This window comes from Hyperoodon ampullatus (genome assembly GCF_949752795.1).
Source record: "Hyperoodon ampullatus genome assembly, chromosome: 9".
Lineage (NCBI taxonomy): Eukaryota > Metazoa > Chordata > Mammalia > Artiodactyla > Ziphiidae > Hyperoodon > Hyperoodon ampullatus.
Genome location: NC_136922.1, coordinates 85566041 through 85575388, shown reverse-complemented (window position 1 = coordinate 85575388; position 9348 = coordinate 85566041).

Below are 9348 nucleotides of genomic sequence, written 5' to 3'. Positions count from 1 at the left end.
AGCCGCTTTGGGGCATGAAGTAGGGCAGAAAAAAGCAGAGAGTGGTGGGGACAGGGGGCAAGAGGAGAGAAACCAGAGCCACTGGGAAGGCAGGACTCTCATGGGGAAATTGGGAGCATACCCTGGGCCCATGGTTACCTCAGGCTTCTTCCCAGGGACAGCCAGGCATCCCAGCTATTCCAGGGTGGGAGTTCCTAAATGAATAAATGAATGAATGATAAATTTGAAAATGGATGAGTGACAGAAGGAATGGGAATGGGTCTGTTCCTATTGACACTAAGAAAAAGGTGGATCATTTTCCCCAAGATCCCCACCCTTGCAGGCCTTTAAGGACTATTTCCAGAGTACCCACTTTGGGGCCCTACACAGGACCCTGAGCAAGAGAAGCAGAGGCCACGGGCTGGGCAGGACGGGGGCAAGGTGGGCCATCAGATACTGGGGAGCCTGCAGGTCCTGCAGGATGAAAGGCTTTTCTCCTCCCCCCTCACACTGGAAACCTATTCCGGGGCTGCCTCCCGTCCTGCCCCACGCTGCTCCCCAGGCCCCGCCTTCTCCAGCTGGGCCACTCACAGACATAGGCTGGGTTCACAGGGCTCAGTCAGGCGTTGGTGCTGCAGGGGAGGGGAGGCACAGCAGGGTGGAAACCAAGGGACCTGTCACCCTGATTCGTACAGTGTGCACGTCTGCAGAGCAGCAGCCAGGATCCCCAGAGCGGGCCTCTGGGTGGGAGGAGCAGAGCCTGGCCTCGGACCCGTGCGTGCTCTCAGAGTACCCTGGGAGGTAAGGCAGGTGGTAGCTGATGGGGGAAAGGAGGGTAGCCACCATTCCCACTGAGACCTGCTCCGACAACTTGTTGGTCCCTGGGGGCTGAGGGGAATTGTGGACCAGCTCCGGGGTCTACACGGAGAGGTATTCCAGGTGCAGGATGGAGCAGCAGGGGCAATTACCAGGGGAGCCTGACCACAGGGCCACCAATAAGCCACGCCCAGACCTTAGAACACACGTTTTCCTGGATCTGGACATCCGTCCTGACTCATAAAATCTGAGGTGACCCTGAGGGCTGTGCAGCCCCACAAAGCTCCATCAAAGCTGCAGCCTCGGGGCTTCCCTGGTGGCGCAGTGATTGAGAGTCCGCCTGCCGATGCAGGGGACACGGGTTCGTGCCCCTGTCCGGGAGGATCCCACATGCCGCGGAGCGGCTGGGCCCGTGAGCCATGGCCGCTGAGCCTGCGCGTCCGGAGCCTGTGCTCCGCAACGGGAGAGGCCACAACGGTGAGAGGCCCGTGTACCGCAAAAAAAAAAAAAAAAAAAAAAGCTGCAGCCTCTCTATCACTGGGGCTGCCACCCTGTGGCCATCTCAGTGCCTCAGTCCTCCCTCCTGTGCCCCATCGTCCAAGGCCATCCTTCTTCAGGCAACTTTCCCGCCCACACGCTCTGCCCAGGACCTTTTCTGGGGACAACTTACCCGGATGGGACAGGAAAACAGTATAGTAAACTGTCCAGAGGTAAGCCCTACAGTAACTACTAAGAAAATAGAAAAAAAATACAGTAAAAAAAAAACCCTCATTAAAGGAATAATTAAAATGTTATACTAGAAAATATTCACTTAATGCAAAATAAAGCAGTCTAGGTGAAATAGAGGAACAAAAAGGAAATGATATATTTAGAAAGCAAGTAAAATGGTAAATGCAAATGCAACTATATTAGTAACGTGAATGGATTAAAACAAGATCCAACAAAATACTGTCTATAAGAGACATACTTCAGATTTTTAAAAAAATATTTATTTATTTATCTTAATTTGGTGGCTGCATCACATCTTAGTTGCAGTGCGTGGGCTTCTCTCTAGTTGTGCAGTGTGGGCTTAGTTGCCCCGCAGCATGTGGGATCTCAGTTCCCTGACCAGGGATCAAACTGGCATCCCCTGCATTGCAAGATGGATGCTTAACCACTGGACCACCAGGGAAGTCCCAGAGACATACTTTAGATTTACAGATACAAAAAGATTTAAACTAAAAGAATAGAAAAAAGTTTTATCATGCAAACAGCAACCATAAGAAAACTGGAGGGCTATACTGTCATCAGACAAAATAGATTTTAAAACAAAAAAAGTAACTCAAGATAAAGAGTGACATTTTATAATGATAAAAGTGTAATGCATCAGAAAGGTGACAATTGTAAACATAAGTGCACCTAACAACAGATCCATACCTCACTCCGTATACAAAAGTTAACTCAAAATGGATCAAAGATCTTATATGTAAGAGCTAACACTGTAAAACTCTTATAAGAAAACACAGGGATATATTTTTCTAGCCATAGACTAGGCAATGATTCCTTAAATATATTACCGAAAGTACAAGCAACAACAACTGAAAAAAACAGATAGATTAGACTTTATCAAAACTAAAAACTTCTGTGCTGCAAAAAAAAACACCATAAAAAATGAAAATAACCCACAGTATGGGAAAAAATATTGACTAGCCATATACCTGATAAGTGACTTGAATCTAGAATATATAAATAACTCTTACAACAAAATAATAAAAAGATAAATAACTCAATTTTTTAAATGGGCAAAGGACTTGAATAGACATTTCTCCAGAGAAGACACATAAATGACTAATAACCTCATGTAAAGATTTTCGACATCATGAGTCATTAGGGAAATGCAAATCAAACCACAATGAAATACCACTAGGATGGCTGTAATCAAAAAAATCAGATAATAATAAGTGTTATCAAGGAAGTAGAGAAATTGGAACCCTCCTATGTTGCTGGTGGGAATGTGAAATCGTACAGCCATTTTGGAAAACAATTTGGCAGTTCTTCAAAAGGTTAAAGGTAGAATTACCATATGATGCAGCAATTCCACTCCCAGTAATATACCCAAGAGAAATTATAGCATATGTCCTCACAAAAACTTGCACATGAATCTTCACAGCAGCATTATTCATAATAGCCAAAAAGTGTTAACAACCCAAATTCTATCAACTGATGAATGGATAAAGTATGGTACATACATACAGTGGAATATTACTTGGCAATAACAGGGAATGAAGTATGAATACATGGTAAAACATGGATAAACCTTGAAAACATTATGCCAAGTGAAAAGCCAGACACAAAGGATTACTTATATGAAATGTCCAGAATAGGCAAATCCATAGAGAAAAAATGTGGATGAGTGGTTGCCTAGGGCTGGGGTATGGACGGTGGTGGGAAATAGGAGGTGAATGCTGAAGGGTACAGGGTTTATTTTTGGATGATAAAATGTTTTAAAATTGATTGCAGTGATGATTGCACAGCTCTATGAATATACTAAACTATTAAATTGTACTCTTTAAACAGGTGAATTTATGGTATGTGAATTATATCTCAATAAAGCTGTTACCAAAAAAAAAAAAGCCAAACATATAGGAATTTGAGGTCACTACTCTGTGACAGGCCATCTGGTGCCTCATTATGGCCCCAGCTGTGGTTTTGACCCACTGGCCTCTACTCCCTTGCCATTTGACTCCCTCTCTTCATATTACCTGGAAGGAACAGCTGCCACTTCCCCCCCCTCAGCCCCCAGGATCTTGCTTGTCTCAGAACTGTGGAGTGGGGCTATGGTGCTGTGTGAGATCAAGTCCTTGACCAGAGGCCCCATGGCAAGTCTTGGCCCAAACTCCTGCAAGACTGTCTCTTCTGTCTCTAGAGGGCCTCATTCACATCATAGCCAATGTAGATCTATTACAAAACTTTCCCAGCCAATGGAAGGGAGTATTCTGTCTTGAGGAGCTACACTTTTCACTAATTTGCACAAAGTTGCCTTACAGTCTGAATATGCGCTGTTCTGTACAGTAGCTACTAGCTACATAGGGCTATTTCTATTAAAGTGAATTAGAATTAAATAAAAAGTAAAAATTCAGGGGAGTTCCCTGGCTGTCCAGTGGTTAGGACTCCACGCTTTCACTGCCAAGGGCACGGGTTCAATCCCTGGTCGGGGAACTAAGATCCTGCAAGCCGCGTGGCACAGCCAAAAAATAAAAAAAAATAAAAATTCAGATCCTCAAGTGCACTAGCCATATTACAGGGGCTCAGTAGCCTCATGGGGCCATTGTATTGGACCATGTAGATATAGACATTTCCATCATCTCAGACAATTCTATTGGACTGTGCTGCTCAGAACCACTGGAAGAAGCTTTGTGGGATCTTGAGAGCAGGACCGTGAGGGATGGGAAAAAGCGAAATGGGTGGGAAGAAGAGGAAATTGCCGGCAGGAAGCCACACATATCTCCTCCCCTCTTTGCCCCACCCTCTTAGCTTCTCCAAGCCCTAATGGGATCCCCAGGGAGCGGTCTTTGAGAAAAAGACAGTCAGAAAAGAGATTGGGGAAGCCCCAGGTTCTCCAGTGGGCCCAAGGCTGATTGGCAATCTCCCCTCCAGGCTGGAGAGCCTCGTGGCTTGGAGGTACCTGTGTGGCGCCTGGAGACATCCTGCCAATACCCCCCTCCAGGTCCTGGCTCTGCTGCGAGGTTCAGATATGCACTCTGATTGCCCTGGTCTTTCTTTGCCAAAAACAAACACAGAAAAATACACACACACTCCTAAGATCCCTGCAGGTTCCATCTGACAAGGAAGTACTGCGTTCCGCTTGTGATATTAACCTGTGAGTGGTGTTGGTCTAGTGTGTGAGCTGACGCTGGTACTTGAATAGGCATGCTGCAGCTTGGCACAGTCCCTGGAACACAGTGAGGTGGACCCCTGAAGGCCTTTTAAGGGGCAAAGGAAGTCCTTCCTGGAAGGGGGCTGGCGACCTAGTTATTCTGAATTGTGGGGAGAGGTGGCCGGCTGTGGGGTACAGCTGTGGAATTAGAATCTCAGATCTGTGATAAACAGCACATCTCCGCTCCCTGTCCCCCTGCCACAGCTGCTCAGCTGGTCAGGTCAGCCGGGGTAACCTTCTCCTGGGGTGAACATGATGTTGTGAGCAGGGAGAGAGGGTCCTAGGGGAGTAGGGAGGTGGAGACAGGAGCCACTGAGGGAGGTGACTTAGGGGTAAGTTGGTGACTCACAGGGGCAGATGGGGATGGGGGTTGGGATGCTGCACAGCCTGTTCCCAAATACCAGGTCCAAACGACATCATGTGGTGCACACATGCTTGCACGCGGTTGTGTGGGCCACATGAAGGGTGTGGAAGAACAGACCTTGTTACCATTGGTTACACCAGATGGGAGTGATGGGCAAGGAAGGGCTGGAGCAGGTGTAATGATGGGCTTTGCCTTTATTCCCTTGTGGTAGCTTATTTCATTTGTTCCAACCGGTGTGGCTTGAAAGGTCAAAATTTAAGTACAAAATTTAATCATTTACTAATCCCTTCTCTCCCTCCCTCTTTACAGCAAACTTTTGCTTCCAGCCACCAAAGCCAGAGGGAAAACCAAGCTGCTGCTATTGACAGTACAACCTGAAGGAGGTAAGGAACAGAAAGTAACTATGTTGGGACCTTCTGTGTACCAGGTGCCGCACATGCGTCAAGCACACATCACATGTTTGTTGCTTCATTAGACTCTCCCAGCCTACAGTAGTGGTTATTACTTCCTTTTCCAGATGAAAGATTTTGGCTTAGGGAGGTAGAGTAACTTAGTAGAATATGTGGTAAGGTTAGCATATCAGCTAAGGGCCCAGGAGAAAAGAGAATTCCCCCTCAAAAGGGTTTAGCTAAAGAGAACTTAAAGGAGGGACCATTTACAGATCTGCAGACATGGTATAAGAGAATCACCAGGGGGCTTCCCTGGTGGCGCAGTGGTTAAGAATCCACCTGCCAGTGCAGGGGACACGGGTTCAAGCCCTGGTCCGGGAAGATCCCATATGCCGCGGAGCAACTAAGCCCATGAGCCATAACGGCTGAGCCTGCACTCTAGAGCCCGCGAGCCACACCTACTGAGCCTGCGTGCCACAACTACTGAAGCCTGCGCGCCTAGAGCCCGTGCTCCACAAGAGAAGCCACCGCAATGAGAAGCCCACGCACCGCAACGAAGAGTAGCCCCCGCTCGCCGCAACTAGAGAAAATCCCGCGCGCAGCAATGAAGACCCAACGCAGCCAAAAATAAATAAATTAAAATAAAAAAGCAGCAGCCAACCCACAGCTGCAGCCAGTTTAAAAAAAAAAAAAGAGAGAGAATCACCAGGGTACTAAAAATAGTAGGGAGCCATTGCCACTCCCTGGGCTGAGCGGATAAGGGGAAGGAATAGTGGTACCATGGGAGCTGTGCTGAGCAGAAGGAGGCCAAGAAGAAATACCCCAACCGCTCTCCTCCCCTGCCCTTCAGGCCCTGCCTGCGCCTCTCATTGGCTGACCCAACAGGAAGCCAGAGGGCACGAAAGCCAGAGTGATGCCGTCTGTAGGGGGTGGAGAGGGAGAATGAATGGAAGAGGTAGAAAGGGAGATCAACCAGCACAGACAGTCAGTGGTGGAGCAGGATTTGAACTCAGGACTCACTGACTCTAAACCCTGGAGCCCTTCTGCTGCCCTACAGAGCCACGCACGCTACTGTGCCCACACACCCGGCTGGGTCCCAAACACCACTCCATCCATGGAGACATCCTGTCAAATAAGGACTCAAGCCTGGGCCTGAGATATTCCTTCTTTCTCTAGCCAGAATGTTCCTATTCTAAAGAAAGTACTGGATTTTGGTGAGGATGGTGACATCTGGCTCCACTAGCCCAGCAGAGAAATGTGAACCCTTTATTCTAAGCCTGACATTTGAGTGCACCTGCGGTCATGTGCTCATGCCCTTCCCTCTGCCAGGATCCACATTCCCCTTCCCTTGGCCTGGCCCAGGCGTTCTGGCCATCGCTATTCCTGATTCATTCATCCCTATATTCCTGTATTTGGCTCAATACCTGGCACCAAAGAGGCTCACAGTGATCAGTCATGGTGGAAACTCAGCTGCTCTCCAAATAACACCCTTTCCTCAGCGATCTGGGATTTTATTTCACAGAGCAAGTTTTCCAGACGCTTCTGTACCTTCTGTTGCAGATAAAGAATGTGAATATTGCCTTTTCAGGTTGCGCCTCAGCAGGAGATGATGATGATGTCAATAAAAATAATAATATATTTTGGGTGTTTAAAATGTGCCAGGCACTGTAAAAAGACTTTTATACTCATTGTCTCATTCGTCAGACACCGCTTATGCAAATTCTCTCAGCTGCACCTTATTCCAGTTCTCCACAGGCTGCAAGCGGCTCTGCACAGGTGCATCCCAGTGGCGTCTTGCCTCAGGCCCTGGCTATAAATCTCTCCTGTTTGGCTTTGGAATTTCCCTGTTGCACCCTCGGTAGCCCACTTGAGCACTCATTCACACCTAACTGGGAGCAGCTAATGCCCTCCGGCGCTACCCTAGACCAGTGGGGCACTGATGTCAATGGATAAGCGCTTCCGCTTTCTGGCTGAGCTGCTTTCATACAGATGGTCCTGTGGAACTGGACACACACATGCCCACAGCAGTGACCAGCTACTCCATGAGGCAGTCTTGTATCGGCTTTTCATCCTTCCCTGTTTTGCTCTCGCCACCCCTCATTTCTGCTCCCTGGGATCATATTCCAAAATAAACTTGCATGTAAGCCTTTGTCTCAGGCTCTGCTTTCAGGGAACCCAGGCTAAGACAATCCTTATAACAATCAGGACGGAGGTACTATTATTATCCCCACTTCACAGGGGAGGAAACTGAGGCTTAGGAAAGTTTTGTAACCTGCCAAAATCATACAGGGGGTAAGAGCAGAACCACTGAAACGTTTAGGAAGGAAGGAGAGGGTGTGAAATGCTCCTCTCCAGAGAGGGAGATTGGATTTACCAGGGAATTGTAATAGAATTTCTGGCAGTCTTGTGTGTCTGTTGAGGTTTGTGGCCATGAATCTGAAGCAAATCCAGTCACCCAAGGGCTGGAATGTTCTCCAGCGATACTCAGGTGCTCCGACCGAGGCACTGTGGGAGGGCAAGGGTGAGGCGTTGGGCAGAGCAGTAAGCAGCTGGGAGCCAGGGTGACCAGGGGTGTCGGGGGGCTTGGGTTCCTGGTGATGATAAGGCGTGTGGGCCCTGGGACCCCAAGGACCTGGCATTGAATCCAGGCTCTGTGGTTTACTCCCAGCGTGACTCTGAACAGCTCACCTGACTTCTCAGATTCCTCATCTGTAAAATGGGAATAAAGTCATCCTCGCCCGCATGGTTGGGGGGACAGTTAGAGATCCCATAAGTAATAAGAGCTAATGCCTACGTGCCCAGCCCCGTGCTGAGTGCTCCTTCCAGCCGTTAATTTACTAACCCTCACAAACACTCTGTGAAGCGGGTGCTGTTAGAGCCACAGGTCACAGAGAAGAAAAATTAGCCACTGTAAGTTAAATGACTTGCCTGAGGCCACACAGCAGAAAGCATCAGACTCCGGATTTGAGCTGGTAGCCCTCACCAGTCTGCTCTTAGCCTCTCCTCCACACAGCCTCCCAGGAGACCTGCCTTCTAACAGGCACCATTTTCCTTAACCCTGGTGGGAACAGAGCTGCCACTTCCTAGCTCCTTTTCCAGCAGCCGGCTGGCCCTGGCTTTCCTCTGCTCCTGTGAGCCTAGCTCCAGGCCAGCTGAGGCCAGGTCTCAGCACTGGCTCACATTCTTCCCGTCCCCTGCCGCCAACTGCTCAGGGCCTATTAGAGACACTGCTTTCCCTTAAGGTGCTTGGAGAGTGGGCTCGAGGGACCTTTAGCCCTGACGTGGGCTGGGGGGTGGGAGCAGGGAGCAGGGTGGCTCTGATTTGCTGGCCTTTATGGGGAGGGAGACTGCTCTGGCGGGCTTCATGGCTCCACCCTCCATGTCCCTTTGCCTGTGAGCTTGGGGCCCATCCCCACCTCCCCTGCTTCCAGCTGCACTGAGGAGTTTCCCAGCCTTGTGGCCCACGTGACCAGCTTCTCCCACTTCCTCCCTTTGGCCCCCTCGGCCTGCTGAGCCCAAGGCCCAGCCCTGCCCCCTGCCCGGACTCACCCCCCTTACACACACACACAGGCCAAGCCTGAGCCCAAGAGCTGGAAAATGGGCTGGAGAAGAAAGGCCTTGGCATTTGGGGCCAAGCCTGGGGCTGCCGGGGTGGATAGGGATGGTGAGTAGAGTCCAGGAAAGAAATGTAGAGGTGGAGAAAGGAGACCGGGAGCCCTTGACTTCGGAGACCTGGAGCAGCACCTCTTGTTTTTATTTATTTACTGAGCACTTAGTCTGTGCTGACCACTACCCTACCCTAAATTCTTTATCTACCTAGTCTCTCTTAATCCTCACTGTAAGTTTATAAAGTAGATGTTATGATCCCCAGTTTACAAACAGGG